Consider the following 17183-nt stretch of genomic DNA (forward strand, 5'->3'; position numbering starts at 1 on the left):
AACATGGGTTCGTGCCCCGGACCGGGAAGATCCCACATGCTGCGGAGTGGCTGGGCCCATGAGCCATGGCTGCTGAGCCTGCACGTCTAGAGCCTGTGTTCCGCAACGGGAGAGGCCACAGCAGTGAGAGGCCCACGTACCGCAAAAAATAAATAAATAAATAAATAAATAAATAAATAAAAGTAACATTTACAATAGTGCCTTCCCAGATTATACTTAGGCATATACATCTTATAAAATATGTATAGGATTGATATACTGAAAACTACCAAATATTGATGAAAGTGATCAGAGAAGACCTGAAAGAGTAGAGAAAAAACATTTTCCTGGATTGGCAGTCTCAAAAGAGTAAAGACATCAGTTTTTTTCCCAAAATAATTTATATATTTAACATAGTCACTATCAAAGCCCCAGCAGGAGTTTTACAGATATAGACAAAAATACATGAACTTTATATGAAAAGTCATGGGAACTAAATAGTCAGAGCAATTAAAAGAAAAAAAAGAATAACATTGGAGAAATCACTGTACTTGATTTTAAGACTTTGAAAAGCTACAGCAATAAAGACCAGTGTGGTAATTGTGAAGGGATGGACACATTAAGCAAAACAATATAATAGCCCAGAAACAGAAACACACTAATATGGCTGATTTTTTTTTCATTTATAACAACCTGATAGATATAGTTCAAGTAGCATAATATTCACCCATTTAAAGTATATACAGTTTAGTGATGTTTAGTGTATTCACAAACTTGTACAACAATCACTAAAATCTAATTTTAGAACATTTTCACCACCTTAGAAAGATCCCTAGGCCCATTAGCAGTCACTCCCCATTTCCTGCTTTCCCAGCTCTGGTAACCACTACTCTACTTTCTGTCTCTATAGCTGTGAATATTTTAGACATTTCATATAAATGGAATCAAACAGCATGTGGCCTTGAGTTTGAAGGGAAGTAGGTGTGGCTGCAAAGGACACATGAAGGATCTTGGTTGTGATAAGAATGTTTTGTATCTTGACTGTGTCAATGTCAGTATCCTGGTTGTGACTTTGTACTATAGTTTTGCAAGGTGTTATCCTTACAGGCAACCAGGTGAAGGGTACATGGTATATTATTATATATTATCTCTGTTATTTCTTACAACTGAATGTGAATCCACACTTATCTCAAGATAAAACATTTGTTTAAAAAAAAAAAAAGAAAAAAAGAAACAACTGCATGGCCTAAAAGGCTGAACTGGATTTCTCAACTTTGGCATTGACCTTTTAGACTGGATAGTTCTTTCTTGTGGGGGTTGTCCTGTGCCTTATAGGATGTTTAGCAGTATCTTTGGCCTCTACTCACTAGATGCCAGTAGCACTCCCTTGGTAATGACAACCAAAAAGGTGCCCAGACATTGCCAAATGTCCCCTGAGGGGTAAAACTGCCTCAGTTGAAAACCATTGTGTTGATACTGTTATTGATTTTTACCTTAGTGCTAATATTATGAGGTACTTTCCTTAATACATTTTCCTTGTGGCAAAATTTTGAAAAACATTAAAACTCATATACAGCAAAGAATGATAGACACTTTCGTCCTGTGAGCGTATATTTGCATTAACTCTCCATACCTTAGCATATGAGCTAATTTGTTTCCATGTTCTCTCAGACATTTTATTCTATAATGAAGGCTGAATACCATAAACTGTTCACAGTACCTGTTTTTAGATTCCCAATGTTTATTTACCATATAGGAAAATGTTCGAATTCTCCAAGAATAATGATGATATAGTTTCAAATCTATTTATAGAGAAGGCTATGGCAACAACAACAAAAAAACCTATGCCCAATATATTGCTCATTATATGTCATCAAGGTAGTTCAACATAGCTTCATAATCTAGCAGAGGGACTCTTCACTAATTACATTGAATAAGTAAGAAATATTATAAAATATCAAGAAAGAAGGAAAATTACATTAGAAAAGTATTATGTCTAAAGTAAGAACAGCAAAGGTTGTTGATTAAGCAATAAAGGTTATTGATTAACATGAATTGTTGGAAAGGAGGGGTGTCTTCTTGGTTCCTATATCCCTTTCTTTATATTTCTCTTATCACACTTCTCATATTATTTAAACGTATTGTATACATTTAAATTAGAGTTTGGCAAACTGTCTTATTGGTCAAATCTGGCCTACCACTTGTTTTTCTAAATAATGTTATCTGGGACACAGCCATGCCTATTCATTTACATATTATCTATTTTTGCTTTTGTGTTACAATGGCAGAGTTTAGTTGTTGCAACAGAGACTGGCCCAGAAAGCCTAAAACATTTGCTATCTAGCTTTTTACAAAAAAAAGTTGGCAATGCCCATGTAAACTATAAACAAATTCTGACTAGAATATTAGACTACAAATTCTTTGGGAAAGAAGGAGCCAAGCCATTATCATTCATTTGTTTCTTCTTCATATTTGACTCATATACAGAAATGCAAATGATGTTTATTAAATGAAAGAAGAAAAAACAATTTGAGGAAAGGGGAAGAGGAAGAGAAAGAAAAGTTGCAAAGTATAAAGGACTCAGGAAAAAAGAAGACTCATGTAAGAAAAAACTAATTAACTGACTGGCTAGATCAAGGAGCGACATCTAGAATGTAGTAGGAGATGAAGAAAATTAAACAAAGGGGGGAAAGCTATCATGATTAGTCTTAAAACCTTCTAATAGAAATTTTAGTTACCGTAAGTAGCAGTACAGTTTCCCTGCCAGGACTTGCCTTAAAAGGCAGCTGGCTGAGGGGAAGCTGACTCTGACTCAGAAGGAAAATCATGATGTGTGTGTGCACTGAGCTAAGAGAAAAAGGGACCTGTTTTCCTGTTTTCCTGTCTCTACTCATGTACCTGCCAGGAATAGAGGCATACCACTTGTTTTCTAACACCTTGTTTATAATACAGATAAAGAAAGTGATATCAATCTGAAGGCAGGGCACTAAATCAAAACATATTAAAGATCTCTTGTATCTTTAATGTTTACGGTTCTAGTCAGTAAGGCTCTGGATTCACTTTAGTATGCTGGTGGTTTCTCTAGTGTACTTTTGAAACTTTGTGTTCTACCTCATTTAGCTTCCCTTCTTTTCATTATCCTAACTGGTGCTTTTTTTTTTGAATTTTTGAATTTTATTTTTTTATATAGTAGGTTCTTATTAGTCATCCATTTTATACACTTCAGTGTATACATGTCAATCCCAATCTCCCAATTTGTCACACCACCACCACCACCACCCGCCATTTTCCCCCCTTGGTGTCCATATGTTTGTTCTCTACATCTGTGTCTCAATTTCTGCCCTGCAAACTGGTGCATCTGTACCATTTTTCTACATTCCACATATATGCATTAATATAGGACATTTGTTTTTCTCTTTCTGACTTACTTAACTCTGTTTGACACTCTCTAGATTCATCCACGTCTCTATAAATGACCCAATTCGTTCTTTTTTATGGCTGAGTAATATTCCATTGTATATATGTACCACTTCTCCTTATCCATTCATCTGTCGCTGGGCATTTGGGTTGCTTCCATGACCTGGCTGTTGTAAATACTGTTGCAATGAACATTGGGGTGCATGTGTCTTGAATTATGGTTTTCTCTGGGTATATGCCCAGTAGTGGGATTGCTGGGTCATATGGTAATTCTATTTTTAGTTTTTTAAGGAACCCGCCTACTGTTCTCCACAGTGGCTGTATCAATTTACACTGCCACCAACAGTGCAAGAGGGTTCCCTTTTCTCCACATCCTCTCCAGCATTTGTTGTTTGTAGATTTTCTGATGATGCCCATTCTAACTGGTGTGAGGTGATACCTCACTGTAGTTTTAATTTTCATTTCTCTAATAATTAGTGATGTTGAGCAGCTTTTCATGTGCTTCTTGGCCATCTGTATGTCCTCTTTGGTGAAATGTCTATTTAGGTCTTCTGCCCATTTTTGGATTGGGTTGTTTGCTTTTTTAATATTGAGCTGCATGAGCTGTTTATATATTTTGGAGATTAACCCTTTGTCTGTTGATTCATTTGCAAATATTTTCTCCCATTCTGAGGGTTGTCTTTTCGTCTTGTGTGTAGTCTCCTTTGATTTGCAAAAGCTTTTAAGTTTCATTAGGTCCCATTTGTTCATTTTTGGTTTTATTTCCATTACCCTAGGAGGTGGATCAAAAAAGATCTTGCTGTGATATATGTTAAAGAGTGTCCTTTCTATGTTTTCCTCTAAGAGTTTTATAGTGTCCGGTCTTACATTTAGGTCTCTAATCCATTTTGAGTTTATTTTTGTGTATGGTGTTAGGGAGTGTTCTAATTTCATACTTTTACATGTAGCTGTCCAGTTTTCCCAGCACCACTTATTGAAGAGACTGTGTTTTCTCCATTGTATATCCTTGCCTCCTTTGTCATAGATTAGTTGGCCATAGGCTTGTGGGTTTATCTCTGGGCTTTCTATCCTGTTCCATTGATCTATATTTCTGTTTTTGTGCCAGGACCATATTGTCTTGATTACTGTAGCTTTGTAGTATACTCTGAAGTCAGGGAATCTGATTCCTCCAGGTCCGTTTTTTCCCTCAAGACTGCTTTGGCTATTTGGGGTCTTCTGTGGCTCCAAACAAATTTTAAGATTATTTGTTCTAGTTCTGTAAAAAATGCCATTGGTAATTTGATAGAGATTGCATTGAATCTGTAGATTGCTTTGGGTAGTATAGTCATTTTCACAATGTTGATTCTTCCAATCCAAGAACATGGTATATCTCTACATCTGTTGGTATCATCTTTAATTTCTTTCATCAGTGTCTTATAGTTTCCTGCATACAGGTCTTTTGTCTCCCTATGTAGGTTTATTCTTAGGTATTTTATTATTTTTGTTGCAATGGTAAATGGGAGTATTTCCTTAATTTCTCTTTCAGATTTTTTATCATTAGTCAATAGGAATGCAAGAGATTTCTGTGCATTAATTTTGTATCCTGCAACTTTACCAAATTCATTAATGAGCTCTAGTAGTTTTCTGGTGGCATCTTTAGGATTCTCTATGTATAGTATCATGTCATCTACAAACAGTGACCGTTTTACTTCTTTTCCAATTTGTATATCTTTTTCTTCTCTGATTGCCTTGGCTAGGACTTGCAAAACTATGTTGAATAATACTGATGAGAGTGGACATCCTTGTCTTATTCCTGATCTTAGTGGAAATGGTTTCAGTTTTTCACCATCGAGACTAATGTTTGCTGTGGGTTTGTCATATATGGCCTTTATGATGTTGAGGTAGGTTCCCTGTGTGTCCACTTTCTGGAGAGTTTTTATCATAAATGGGTGTTGAATTTTGTCAAAAGCTTTTTCGGCATCTATTGAGATGATAATATAGTTTTTATTCTTCATTTCTTAATATGGTGTATCACATTGATTGATTTGCATATATTGAAGAATCCTTGCTTCCCTGGGATAAATCCCACTTGTTCATGGTGTATGATCCTTTTAATGTGTTGTTGGATTCTGTTTGCTAGTATGCTGTTGAGGATTTTTGCATCTATATTCATCAGTGATATTGGTCTGTTATTTTCTTTCTTTGTAGTATCTTTGTCTGCTTTTGGTATCAGGGTGATGGTGGCTTTGTAGAATTAATTTGGGAGTGTTCCTTCCTCTGCGGTTTTTTGGAAGAGTTTGAGAAGGATGGATGTTAGCTCTTCTCTAAATGTTTGATAGAATTCACCTGTGAAGCCATCTGGTCCTGGACTTTTGTTTGCTGGAAGATTTTTAATCACAGTTCCAATTTCTTTCCTTATGATTGGTGTGTTCATATTTTCTATTTCTTCCTGGTTCAGTCTTGGAAGGTTATACCTTTCTAAGAATTTGTCCATTTCTGCCAGGTTGTCCATTTTATTGGCATAGAGTTGCTTATAGTAGTCTCTTAGGATGCTTTGTATTTCTGCAGTGTCTGTTGTAACTTCTTTTTCATTTCTAATTTTAGTGACTTGAGTCCTCTCCCTCTTTTTCTTGATGAGTCTGGCTAATGGTTTATCAATTTTGTTTATCTTCTTGAAAAACCAGCTTTTAGTTTTATTGATCTTTGCTATTGTTTTCTTTGTTTCCATTTCATTTATTCCTGCTCTGATCTTTATGATTTCCTTCCTTCTGCTAACTTTGGGTTTTGTTTGTTCTTCTTTCTCTAGTTCCTTTCAGTGTAAGGTTAGATTGTTTGAGATTTTTCGTGTTTCTTGAGGTAGGCTTATATTGCGGTAAACTTGCCTCGTTGAACTGCTTTTGCTGCTTCCCATAGGTTTTGGATCGTTGTGTTTTCATTGTCCATTTTGGATCGTTGTGTTTTCATTGTTATTTGTCTCTAGGTATTTTTTGATTTCCTCTTTGATTTCTTCAGTGATCTTTTGGTTGTTTAGTAACGTAGTGTTTAGCCTCCATGTGTTTGTGTTTTTTATTTTTTTTTCCTTGTAATTGATTTCTAATCTCACAGCATAGTGGTCAGAAAAGATGCTTGATATGATTTCAATTTTCTTAAATTTACTGAGGCTTGATTTGTGACCCAAGATGTGATCTAGCCTGGAGAATGTTCCGTGCTCACTTGAGAAGAAAGTGTAATATGCTGCTTTGGATGGAATGTCCTATAAATATCACTTAAATGTATCTGATCTGTTGTGTCATTTATAGAATGTGTTTCGTTATTAATTTTCTGTTTGGATGATCTGTCCATTGGTGTAAGTGAGGTGTTAAAGTCCCCTACTGTGATTGTGTTACTGTCGATTTCCTCTTGTAGAGCTGTTAGCAGTTGCCTTATGTATTGGGGTGCTCCTATGTTGGATGAATATATATTTATAATTGTTATATCTTCTTCTTGGATTGATCCCTTGATCAGTGTGTATTGTCCTTCCTTGTCTCTTGTAACAGTCTTTATTTTAAAGTCTATTTGATCTGATATGAGTATTGTTGCTCCAGCTTTCTTTTGATTTCCATTTGCATGGAATATCTTTTGCCATCCCCTCACTTTCAGTCTGAATGTGTCCCTAGGTCTGAAGTGGGTCTCTTGTAGATAGCATATATGTGGGTCTTGTTTTTGTATCCATTCAGCAAGCCTGTGTCTTTTGGTTGGAGCATTTAATCCATTCACTTTTAAGGTAATTATCGATATGTATGTTCCTATGACCATTTTCTTAATTGTTTTGTTTTTGGTTTTGGAGGTCCTTTTCTTCTCTTGTGTTTCCCACTTAGAGAAGTTCCTTTAGCATTTGTTGTAGAGCTGGTTTGGTGGTGCTGAATTCTCTTAGCTTTTGCTTGTCAGTAAAGTTTTGAATTTCTCCATCGAATCTGAATGAGATCCTTGCCAGGTAGAGTAATCCTGGTTGTAGGTTCTTCCCTTTCATCACTTTGAATATGTCATGCCACTCCCTTCTGGCTTGTAGAGTTTCTGATGAGAAATCAGCTGTTAACCTTGTGGGAGTTCCCTTGTATGTTATTTGTCATTTTTCCCTTGCTGCTTTCAATAATTTTTGTTTGTCTTTAATTTTTGCCAATTTGATTACTAAGTGCCTCAGCATGTTTCTCTTTCTGTTTATCCTGTATGGGACTCTCTGCACTTGCTGGACTTGGGTGGCTATTTCCTTTCCCATATTAGGGAAGTTTTTGACTATAATCTCTTCAAACATTTTCTTGGGTCCTTTCTCTCTTTCTTTTCCTCTGGGACCCCTATAATGCGAATGTTGTTGCATTTAATGTTGTCCCAGAGGTCTTTGTCCCAGAGGTCTCTTAGGCTGTCTTCATTTCTTTTCATTGTTTTTTCTTTATTCTGTTCTGCAGCATTGAATTCCACCATTCTGTCTTCCAGGTCACTTATCTGTTCTTCTGCCTCAGTTATTCTGATATTGATTCCTTCTAGTGTATTTTTCATTTCAGTTATTGTATTGTTCATCTCTTTTTATTTGTTCTTTAATTCTTCTAGGTCTTTGTTAAACATTTCTTGCATCTAATCAATCTTTGCCTCCATTGTTTTTCTGAGGTCCTGGATCATCTTCACTCTCATTATTCTGAATTCTTTTCAGCAAAAGGTTGCCTATCTCCACTTCATTTTGGTTTTTTTGTGGGGTTTTATCTTGTTCCTTCATATGGTACATAACCCTCTGCCTTTTCATTTTGTTTATCTTTCTGTGAATGTGGTTTTTGTTCCACAGGCTAAAGGATTGTAGTTTTTCTTGCTTCTGCTCTGGAGCCTGTTAAATTGATTCCATTCCATGGATTCCTAGTTCCATTTGGAGTTCTGTTTCCCTCAGCATGATGACTATCCTGGGTCTAAAGCCCAATGCCCTCTATCCCGACTAAGCCTACTTCAGTCTTCTCCCTGGGAGCTGTACTCAATAGCATATATTTTAATAATATAATTAAGCTGAGTTTTGTTCCTGGTATCCCTTCTGACCCTAGCTCTTCAATGTCAGAGACACTGATTTTTGAAAGGAATAGCTGCTACCTGAAAGAAATCACCTTTACTTGGCTTTCTGGTTTCAGAAAAGTAAGTTTTAATTTGTAGGATTTTGGACTTATTGAATTTCAGAAGCCCAACCCTTATAGATATGCAACAGAAAGGCATATAACTAACTAATTAAGTCATCGAGTAACTAAATGAATAAATAACCTAAGAGGTGTGGAAATAAAATCATATCACCAAGGTTTAAGGTCTGACAAACATGACTTGTTTAGGTAATTTAAGCTCATATGCTTCACTGCAATGTGCTTCCTAAAAGAAGAAAGTCCAAATATATATAGAATCAAGATACCTTAAAGATAGCTAATATGCTAGTATAATTTGCATATGAAGAAATTGAAAGAAAATTATTAAAAATAACTTGGCTGATGGGCAAGTGAGTAGCCTAGGAAGGTACAGATCATGCTATTGATTCCTAGTCCAAAAATCATTCCATTAACAGACACTATCAGGTGAATTAATGGAACTGAGTTGGTTACAAAGAAAGAATGGCCTTAGAAGCTTTAGACCACTTTCCTTGTGCTCAAGAATTGCCATATGATTATGGGTCCTAGTCAAACTGGCTCTAGATATCTGGAATTTTAAAAAGAGAGTGATCCTATCATATGATTAGTTTAGTTCCACTCCCTAATCTCCCTAATTTAACGTCAACTGGTAAGTAACTTTAATTAAAACCAAGTTGTAAACTTCAAATTCTGAGATTTTTTTTACCTGACGATGGATAGTGTCCAAATGATGACATAGTATAGAAAATGTGAATCTTATAATGATAAATACTTAGAAGGTTTTGGCAGAAGTTATTCAACACTTTAATAATTAAGCTATAGTTCTGGCATTTTTGTTATGATTAACTTCAGTAGTTTCCAAAAAAGTTTTTTCTCTTTATCATTTTTTTGCAGGTCCATGTGTTTTACTAATTTCATCAAAAATTAGTAAGTAATGAACTGTAGAACAGCCCATTTCAGGACCTCTGCAAGGTTTCTGGGAAATGAAGTAATGCCAGTACTTTCATGTCATGTTATCCCCGTACCCAAGGAGAAGTTCCCATTAGGAGTTTGCCATAGCAACCTAGCAGTGAACTCTACACTGGAGCATTCATAAATTGACACTAGGGCTTGGTATTTTCAGATATGTACTAAATAGAGTTAGCTTTTCTTTTTGCCTATCCAGTTTGAATTCTCAGTCCCTTTTCTTTACTCTTTTGTGCTTAACTGGCTTCCCTGCACTCTTCAAGGGGATGGAGTTTTGTGAAAATAACTCTTGGAAATGTGGTTGGGTGTATAGCTCATCCATTCATTAACTTGGCAAGTATACAATGATAACCTACTCTAGGCAAGACAACAATTAATTAGATAAAATATTGCTACTCGGGTAATGAACTTATTCCATGGAGCTAAGCAGCTCACAAAGAATGGCCTTAGAATTCATTGGGGAATTCTACCAAACATACAAAGAAGAACTCATACCTATCCTTCTCGAACTCTTCCAAAAGACTGAAGGGGGGGAATACTCCCAAAGTCATTCTATGAAGCCACCATCACCCTGATACCAAAACCAGACAAAGACACTACAAAAAAAGTAAATTGCAGCCCAATATCTCTGATGAATATAGAAGCAAAAATCTTCAACAAAATAGCAAACAATCCAACAACACATAAGAAGGATCATATACCATGATCAAGTTGGATTCATTCCAGGGTCACAAGTATGGTTCAACATAAGCAAATTAATCAACGTGATATACCACATCAACAAAAAAGAAAAGACAAAAAAAACCCAAAAAACACATGATCCTCTCAACTGATGCAGTAAAAGCATTTGATTGATAAAATTCAACATCTATTCATGATAAAAAATCAAAATGGGTATAGAGGGAGTATATCTCAGCATAATAAAAGCCATTTAAGACAAATCCACTATATATTACTTAAGGATGAAAAGCTGAAAGCCTTCCTGCTGAATTCTGGAACAAGAAAAGAATGCACACTCTCACCACTTCTATTCAACATAGTATTGAAAGTCCTAGCCACAGCAATCAAACAAGAAATAAAAGGTATCCAGATTGGAAGGGAAGAGGTAAAATTGTCATTGTATGCAGATGACATGATACACTATATAGAAAATCCTAAAGACTCCACACCAAAGCTATTAGAACTGATAAATGAATTCATCAGGGTAGCAGTATACAAGATCAATATACAGAAATCTGTTGTATTTCTTTACACTAATGAAATATCAGAAAGAGAAAGTAAAAAAAAAAAAAAATCCCATTTAAAATAGCATCAAAAAAATGCCTAGGAATAAACGTTACCAAGGATGTGAAAGACTTACTTATATGCTGAAAACTATAAAACATTTATAAAGGAAATTGAAGGATGATACAAAGAAATGGAAATATATCCCATGCTCTTGGATTGGAAGAATTAATATTGTTAAAATGGCCATACTACCCAAAGCAATTTACAGATTTAATGTGATCCCTATCAAATCACTCATGATATTTTTCACAGAGCTCAAACAAATAATCAAAATTTATATGGAACCAGAAAAGATCCAGAATTGCCAAAGCAATTCTGAGGAAAAAGAACAAAGGTGGAGGTATAACCGTTCCAGACTCTAGACAATATTACAGAACTACAGAAACCAAAACAGCGTGGTATTGGCACAAAAACAGACATATATCAATGGAACAGAACAGAGAGCCAAGAAATAAACCCACACACCTACAGTCAATTAATCTATGACAAAGGAGGCAAGAATATAAAATGGAGAAAAGACAATTTCTTCAGCAAGCAGTGCTGGGAAAGCTGGATAGCCTCATGTAAATCAACGAAGTTAGAACACTCCCTCACAGCATACACAAAAATAAATTTAAAATGGCTTAAAGACTTAAGTGTAAGACATGGCACCATAAAACTGCTAGAAGAGAACATAGGCAAAACATTCTGGGACATAAATCATAGCAATATCTTAGATCAGTCTCCCAAGGCAAAAGAAATAAAAGCAAATGTAAACAAATGGGACCTAATCAAACTTATAAGCTTTTGCACAGCCAAGGAAACCATAAGCAAAAAGAAAAGACCACCTATGGACTGGGAGAAGATATTTGCAAATAATGTGACCAACAAGGAGTTAATTTCCAAAATATACAAACAGCTCATATAATTCAATATAAAAAAATATACATTTCTCCAAAGAAGACATGCAGATGACCAACAGGAACATGAAAAGATGCTCAATGTTGCTAATTATTAGAGAAATGCCAATCAAAACTACAACGAAGTATCATCTCACACAAGTCAGAATGGCCGTCATCAAGTGTCTATAAAAAATAAATGCTGGAGAGGGTGTGAAGAAAAGGGAACCCTCATACACTGTTGGAGGGAATGTAAATTGGTGCAGCCACTATGGAAAACAGTCTGGAAGTTCTTTCGAAAGCTAAAATTAGAGCTACCATATGATCCAGCACTCCCCCTCCTGAGCATATATCTGCAAAAGATGAAAACTAATTCAAAAAGATACATGCACCCCAACATTCATAGCAGCACTGTTCACAATAGTCAAGACATGGAAGCAACCTAAATGTCCATCAGCTGATAAATGGATAAAGAAGATGTGGTATATATATATATATATATATATATATATATATATATATATATACACAATGGAATATTACTCAGCCATAAAAAGGAATGAAATAATGCCATTTGCAACAACATGGATGGACCTAGAGATGATCATACTAAGTGAAGTCAGGCAGAGAAAGACAAATATTATATAATATCATCACTATATGTGGCATCTGAAAAAAATACAAATAACTTATTTACAAAACAGAAACAGACTCACAAACATGTAAAACAAACTTATGGTTACCAAAAGGGAAAGGGGAGGAGGAGGGATAAATTAGGAGTATGAGATTAAGAGATACACACCACTATATATAAAATAGATGGGCTCAAGGACTTGCTGTATGTACATGGAACTGTATTCAATGTCTTGTAATAACCTATATTCGAAAATAATCTGAAGCTGTATATCTGAAACTAACACAATATTGTAAATTGACTATAGTTATGTAAATAAAAATAAAACCAAATAAACCAAAAAGAAAAAAATAAGAATGGCCTCAGAAAAATTTCCTTGTGCTCAAGAACTGCCATATGACAATGGGTCCCAGTCAACTAGGCTCTAGATATCTGGAACTTTTAAAAAGGGATCTTACCATCAGGTTAGTTCCACTAGGGTAATCTCCTTAATTTCAGATCAACTGATTAGTAACTTTAATTACATCTGCAAAATCCCCCTTTCTGGGACTTCCCTGGTGATCTAGTGATTATAAATTCACCTTCCAACGCAGGGGGTGCAGGTTTGATCCCTGGTCGGGGAGTTAAGAACCCACATGCCTTATGGGCAAAACACCAAAACATAAAACAGAAGCAATATTGTAACAAATTCAATAAAGACTTTAAAAATGGTCCACATTAAAAATAATCTTAAAAAAAAATCCCCTTTTCCATGTAAAAGGGTTTTGCTTTGTTTTTGCTTTTAATTTAAGAGACATTAGGGTACCATGGTGGAAATCTTAGAAACGTCACCAAATATAGTTGGTGAGCCCTGCCTATCCCTGGGCAACTGCAAGTTCTTGATAGTTTCTAGGGAGCAGCCCTGACACAGTATTTCACATCCTGCTGTCTTTTTGAATCCTGATTCTGCTTATAGCATCATGCATGTGCACCTGAATAACGCAGTTAGGAGTGCTCAGTGGATCCATCTGAGGATCATCATTTTATATTCTGCACTCGCATTCACCAATCAACTACAGATTTGAAATAATAAGGATAATGTTTAAAACCCTCTTTGCAAATTCATTCAGCCTTGAATTTATATACTCACCATTGTACTTTCTATGGGCACTTAAAATTAATCATTCACTACATGTATACCCACTGGAAAATAACAAGACTCAGCCAGAAGAAAGCTATAAGCACAGTTTGGGGCAATGAGTTTGAAATAGTGGGCAATCAAGGACAAAGGTTTTTTTCCAGAGGTGCTGGAAGAGTCTTTGAGTTCTCACTTTTAGGAGAGGCATCTAGTTGACAGTAGAGAACCTGGCTGACAGGTAATGACCAGGCTGTATTCCCTACCAGCACAGAACAATGTGGACAAAATCCATTCCTGCTAGGTAGAGGTTTTTAGAGTGGTTAGCCCTTAATGCTCCTGGCTCCAGGAAGGTGCCCAAAGTGTATCCATGTGTTAGGTCAAGTCACCCAGAAAGAAAACCTGAGCCAAGGATTCAAGTGCAAGTGATTTATTAAGGCAGCACCCCCAGGAGAAAATGTAAATGGAGTTCAGAATGGGGAGGGAAGAGAACCAAGGAAAGGAGCATTGTCAGGTGAAATTCCAGGCTCAGCCTGTGGAACATAAATTGCAAGTCAGTTTGTCATGTCTCAAGGTAGAGGAACTAGGGTTTGTATCTTTTCACCAAACAGTCTGTAACTCCACGGAGATATAATCTCCCAGGCATTTTCAGCTAGCTCCCCACAAAAGCAAAGTTGCTCCAATAACCCTAGGGCAATCCTTTGAGAGATGTCTGGAGGAAAACATAGAAGGTGGAGCACACATCTTGAGTAAAGAGGATTGTAGGATCCGGCCAAGGTACCAACTGGGGGCCATTATGTGTCTTATTTCTGTGGGTCTCTGGGAAAATGCTCATCTATGTCCTGCAATGCTATCTCTTGCCTCCATGACTCTTCCTGGCTGTTCCTCCGAGAGTCACCGGGGAAGTGAGAAAGACATGGACTGAGACAGGAACCAGCGTTGCCAGTTACCACAACTAGTATAAACAGAAAGCGGTACAAAGGGACTCTGGCTCTGTGGACAAGCTCCTCCACAAACATTATGTTTATTAATGAGCTGTTGTGGATGTTGTCTAAAGACTAGTGGTGACAAAGTGCTTTGGAAGGCAGTGTGTTATGGCAGATAAGAGAGCATGGGCTTCGGATATGGTAGCACCCATGACCTCTGCCCCTGGCATTACTCCCTGATGGCTCTCTTATACGGCACAAAGGATTTTGCAGATGTGAGTAAGGTTACTAATTTGGTGACCTTAATTTGGGGAGCTTATTCAGGTGGGTCAAACTGATCCAGGTGATTCCTCTCAGAGCCTCCTGGTAAGATCCCAGCATACCTAACCCATTGATTTCAGCCCAGGCAAAGAACTACAGTTGAGGCCACCCTGAACATCTGACCTACAGAACTGTAAGATAATAAATGGGTGCTTTTTAAAGATGCTAAAGTTGTGGTAATTTGTAAAGCAGAAATAGAAATACTAACATGCTCAATTCAAATTCTAACGTTGTTACTGCCAAAGTGCTGTAACTGTATGTTAGTTTCCTGAGGCCGCACTGAAACAAAGTACCACAAACCTGGTGAGTTAAAGCAACAGAAATTTCATTTCTCATAGGTTTAGAGGCCTATAGTCCGAAATCATATCACTGGGCCAAAATAAAAATGTCAGTAGGACTGTGCTCCCTCTGGGGACTCTAAGGGAATCTGTCCCTTTACCTCTTCTCTTCTGGTAGCTGTTGGAGTTTCTTGCTTGCGGCTGCATCACTCCAATCTCTGCCTCCCTTTTATAAGGATACATGTCATTGTATTTAGGGCCCATCTGGATAATCCAGAATAATTTCCCCATCTCAAGATTCTTAACTTAATCACATCATATCTACAAAGATCTTCCCCCTTCCTTTCCCTTCCCTTCCCTCCTTCTTTTGCTAAATAAAGTAACATTAATAGATTCTGGAGATTAGGCCATGGTATCTTCGGGGGGAGCCATTTTTTAGTTTTGTCACACACTGTGAGCAGTCATTCGTTATCTCTGGATTTCACTTTCCTCATTGAAGAAATGGGGCTGAACATGACTATTTCAAGGGGTTAGTGTAGCAAGAACTAAAATAAGGTGTATAAAACATCTGCCATAGTGCCTAGAACAGGGTTGACATCCAATGAAGGATAATTATTATTTTTTCCAGAAAAGCTACAATCCGTGGGGACACAGGTTTTGAAAATCCAAGGTGAAAAAAATTAGGACCTTCTAACATAAAGATAGGAGCTCATCTTTCTTTAATCTTTTTGATGCTAGAAATTGTCCATTTATCAGCTCTGTCTGTTTTAGAGAATTGTCAAATGACTGCTGTCTTACTACCATTATAATTCAATTGGATTCCACTTTAACTCTGCAAATGTTCACTCATTCTGCTATGTGCAAGGAACTCTGCTGTTCACCAGGACATGCATATCTAAGCAGGACACAATCTGTGATTTAGTCAGCCTCACAATCCAGCAGGGGAACAAGAGTTTTCCATAAATACTTGCTTCATAGAGCACATACTATATCCTAAGTCAGTTGAATATTAATTTAGGTATTCCCCATTTTATGAGGTTTGCATCCAAACTTGAAAGCAAATACCATCAACAACAAAAAACAAGTGTTACATAGAATTTTTAGATTTATGGTCAATGGAACGACGATATGACATAGTAATCATGCATTTTTTTGCATGCGAATTTTCTGTAACTTTACAAATATACATGGTTCTAAGGAAAATCCACATAATAAAGATTTGAAAATAATCACAGTCACTTGTTTAATTTACCAGCTATCTAAGCCAAGCCTGCATGCCCCTGCGTCTCACTGTGGGGATGCCTTGGGCTGACTGGAAATCATAAAGAAACAACTGGCTCCTGGACTCTCACTGAGTCCTTGGAAATATTTTGTGAAAAATTCAGGCATCCTCAATAACATGAATACTTCTGAAATAATTTTTTTTTGCTATAAATATTTTTGTCATAAAACTGTACTTGTGGTATTGCTGTCTATGTTGGCAGTAGTGTTTTAAGTCAACGGAATTTCCTATAAAACAAAACAAAAAGACAGTGACTCACTAATCTGTTTAAAGCAGACAAAACATTAGATAAAATAGCAGAAATTGTTCCAAGGTTTCGTTTTCCCTTTCTTCTCTCTGTTTCTTTTCTTTCTTCTACCTCTTTTGTTTTTTGTCCATTTAGACTTCTGCAATTAAATTTGCCTTAGGTTGGCGATACATTAAGGTTAACTGTCTCTGTTAACCCTCAAAATATTCCAACGTGGTCTTCCCTCTCCCATTATCATCTGGTGCTCCATAGACATAAATATAATACAGTATATAGGGACTGGGAAGAAAATGTAATAAAATTAAAATTTATGCAGAGATTTTGTTGTTGTAGAAATCTTTATCTTTTACAAGGGAGGCCAACTGCCAGCAAAAGCAACTGGCAAAATAGCATACAAGCTGGTAAGGTGTTGGATATTAATATTTGAACTATGATTCTTTGAATCTGGTGAGATGGAAATACTTTAACTTATCTTCCCCATGCTAGGTTAACACCTCATGAAACAGACCTGAATAACAGTATATTTCAGTGCTCAAAAAGATTCTTTATAATTTGTGGGATGATGCAACTTCCAAGTACAATATTTTTGAAACCATATTGTTAAGTAAGTTATTAGATTGATATAGTAGAATTTCAAAGCCATGTATATTATTCTGCTTGATTTGTAACTTCCACAATACAAGCAATTCAGAGGATATAGAAAGAGAAGTTTAAGAAAGACCAGCTTCTTTCTAACTTCAATGTGAGTA

At 36.4% G+C, this 17183-nt stretch overlaps 2 long non-coding RNA genes across 2 annotated transcripts in view; one reads left to right on the plus strand and one right to left on the minus strand.

Moving 5' to 3' along the window:
• The window catches only part of LOC131756230 (uncharacterized), a 105032-nt gene that overhangs the window by 82663 nt on the left and 5186 nt on the right, over positions 1-17183 (plus strand). The window lies entirely within an intron of this gene.
• The window catches only part of LOC136794026 (uncharacterized), a 456411-nt gene that overhangs the window by 41829 nt on the left and 397399 nt on the right, over positions 1-17183 (minus strand). The window lies entirely within an intron of this gene.

The sequence above is a fragment of the Kogia breviceps genome, chromosome 4 (assembly GCF_026419965.1).
Source record: "Kogia breviceps isolate mKogBre1 chromosome 4, mKogBre1 haplotype 1, whole genome shotgun sequence".
In the NCBI taxonomy this organism is placed as follows: Eukaryota; Metazoa; Chordata; class Mammalia; order Artiodactyla; family Physeteridae; genus Kogia; species Kogia breviceps.